This window comes from Sinocyclocheilus anshuiensis, unplaced genomic scaffold, assembly GCF_001515605.1.
Source record: "Sinocyclocheilus anshuiensis isolate Anshui unplaced genomic scaffold, SAMN03320099.WGS_v1.1 scaffold742, whole genome shotgun sequence".
In the NCBI taxonomy this organism is placed as follows: domain Eukaryota; kingdom Metazoa; phylum Chordata; class Actinopteri; order Cypriniformes; family Cyprinidae; genus Sinocyclocheilus; species Sinocyclocheilus anshuiensis.
This window is the reverse complement of record NW_015544169.1, coordinates 26415-29739: the sequence shown is the minus strand read 5'-3', so window position 1 is coordinate 29739 and position 3325 is coordinate 26415. Positions and strand designations below refer to the sequence as shown.

The window sequence follows — 3325 nt, the reverse complement described above, 5'->3', positions numbered from 1 at the left end:
GGCGCCACCTATTGTTGTGGGTGTATTATTGACATGTCAAAGTCTAGACCCTGAATATAAGACGACCGTGTTTTTTCGGATGTATTTCCAAGAAAAAAACATCGTCTTATATTCGGGTCAATACGGTATACAGAGGCAAGATGAAAAGAAAAAATACCATCTAAACTTTTCTAAAGATAATAAGTTCACCTCAGACATACATTCATATAAACTCCTACCCCTAATTGAATCGCGATTTGTTTAGCATCTCAACCAATTTGAATCGTCACATATTTAAATTGATTTTCAACCGGCTCGCGGTTAATCGTTACATCCCTAATCTGAACACCTACAAACCAAAAAACCTGAAGCACTGTTTAATTTGTATCTTTGCAATTTATTTGTGCTGTTGTTTGTAATTTGTTCATTTATTCTTATTCTTACTGCTTTTTCCCTTGTCTGTAATAATGTTTGAACTTTATAGGCTTTTTTTTGTTAATTGTTTTATTTTTTAGGCTAGTAGTTTTTGCTTTGGTATTAAAATTAGAATCAAGAACTGCAAATTTGAACTGGTATTTAAAATTTTGATACCATATAAGTTTATTTATTAGAATACAAAATAACATGGGTCAAAAATAGGGCTGTGCGATATGGACAAAAAAAGCCTATCGCGATTTCTTTGATCAATTTTGCGATTTAGATTTTAAATCACGATTTTGACACACACAGACATGCTTTACAGTCATTAATGCATTCAGTGTGAATTTGAAACATATTTCCAAAAGAAAACCAGTTACAGCAAAAAGCTGTAACATGTCTCTAGAACTGACATAAGGCAAAATAATCACTAAGTAAAGGTGTAACAAAATGTCTCTAGAATAGACATATGGCAGGAAAAAAAAAAAAATCCCGTGTCCAGGGATTTTTTTTTGCCATGCATTGGTCATAGAGCTCTTTGTGGCATTGCCTCAGATGTTGAACTAGATTTGCGCCAAGTTCACACGTACTCCGTCTGCAGTGCGTATACAGTATGTGTATGCAGTGCAGAAGCAGCACAGACTCATTTTGCTTTCGCACAGGATGCACACAAACCACAAACACAACATTTATCCGCTCCTGGAGTGCACTGCCGGACCGCAATCGCGTGCACTGTGAACGCTCTGATCCGTTAAACAGATCAAGCCAATGAGCTGCATCAGGTCTCTCATAATCTCATTTGCAACCAGTGAGTACAAAACTCAGAAGAACAAAAACAAAGCAAAGACACTGCTGTGCAGTCAATTCAACAAAACTGCTTAAAACAAAACGGGAAGGGATGTGATGATCCTGGTTTGGTGTAATTCCCCCATATCAACAAAATAACTTTAATGCAAATCTGCATTTCAGAGAACAATATAAAACATCCCTCCCAGCATGTAATACAGGAACGTGGTCATGGAGACCTTGTGGGGAAAACTCATGCAAATGCAATGCAAAGCAGCTTTTCCTTCCTTGTTAACTATGAAATCATCAATAGAGTAAGAAAAATCTGTATGATAAAATAAATAATAACTGGACAATAATTCAAATGCAGACAGGGCGGAGAGAGAACTTCAATTGTATACTGTGGCCGCCCAAATGTTATGTGACATCATGCCCATCTATTTAAGCAATGTGTCCTTATCTTGCCCATGTGACCTGTGCTGCTATTTTCAGATATCATTCCCAATCACAAATTGTCAATCACAGTAGTTTATTAGTTTCTAGCACAAGTTTCAACTCAACTTCTGCATCCAACTGTATCAGCCGGTGGTTCATGGTCTCCATTCCAGCTCGTAGATGCGAATCGCGCCGCTGCTCATTTACATAAAGCTGCTCAACTCTGTCGCAACACCAGCGGTCACTGTCACTCATGTCACTATAAATGGTAACTCTCAATGACAATAAATGACTTCAGGTCTTTTTGTCGCTGCTATTCATTATATAAAGGCACTTCAAGAAATACTTAACTCAAAAATGGCTTATTATTTACTCAACACAGACACACTTTTTCCATTGGTTTTCTATGCAAACATGCACTTGATGGACATGTTTGACCATTGCGCTCACGTCTTTTATAGCGTCTCGCCCTTGTGTTTTAACAATACCGCGCTCAACTTAAAAGAACATCTTTAGTTTTTTTTTATTTTTTATTCTACTGTCCTGAGTTTTGTGTTTTTCTGTTCTGTGTGAATGGCCCCTAAAGCTGTATGCTATTTTTTTTATTCAGTGGAACACAGTAAATCATTCATAGGTGAATAGGATAAAAGTCCAATATAAACTTGAAACAAATGATAAATTCTGCACACTACTCAAACTTGCTTCATAATGAAATGTTATTAGCAACATTTTCGTCAATCGACCTAATTGAGGAAGGTTGATCGATCAAAACGTTGGCAAATAAAATTCCGTAATGATTTAAGTTACAGTAGTGTGTGGGATTTATAGATTTTCTGATTTTAGAGGAACGCAAAAGGACAATTGGATCATTGAGTCACTGAAGCCTTGTTCAGACTGTAAGTGCAAATCCGATTTTTGTGCATATCCGATCATATTTAGCAAGTCTGAACAGCAAAAAATCATGTAAAATCCGATTTTTACAAATTTATTTCAAGCCACATTCATATGTATACACTAGGGGTGTGACGAGATCCGATGTGTGATATCCTCACGCAGACCTTTCAGATATATTTGCATTACACTGGCTTGTTCACAAGTGGTGGTATGTAAGATATTTTATGTTACATCAGGCAAGTGGCTGCATGATAAGCGGGAAAATAACGCAGTGTAGTCTTTATCCAGTCATAAAAACAGTTTATTTTCACAGTTTAACATTGAATGTCATTGAATTTGTCAAATATTGAATGAATTAATCAAAAGTAGGCCATTACACTTAAATCAAATCATGATATGGACTAGTATCTGTAGCCTCAGATGTTGAACTAGATTTGTTGCGCCAAGTTCACACGTACTCCGTCTGCAGTGCGTATACAGTATGTGTATGCAGTGCAGAAGCAGCACAGACTCATTTTGCTTTCGCACAGGATGCACACAAACCACAAACACAACATTTATCCGCTCCTGGAGTGCACTGCCGGACCGCAATCGCGTGCACTGTGAACGCTCTGATCCGTTAACATGGGCGCGGAAAAAATACACACCACAGACGGAGTGTGTGAACCAGGCATTACGTTTGTATGCCCGCCCAGTTTGTTCTGTTCTCGTGCTCCATTTAGGCGCACTGCATTCTGATATGTTCAGATAGCATACTGCGGGAGGTCGGGGGCGTGGAAAATCGTGCTATAAAGCGATTTAGAAATCGCGCAAG

General features: G+C 38.0%; 1 protein-coding gene across 1 annotated transcript in view; it reads right to left on the bottom strand.

The window, feature by feature from the left end:
• LOC107695979 (acyl-CoA:lysophosphatidylglycerol acyltransferase 1-like) overlaps nucleotides 1-3325 on the bottom strand; it is a 51813-nt gene that overhangs the window by 43439 nt on the left and 5049 nt on the right. The gene's annotated exons all lie outside the window — the stretch shown is intronic.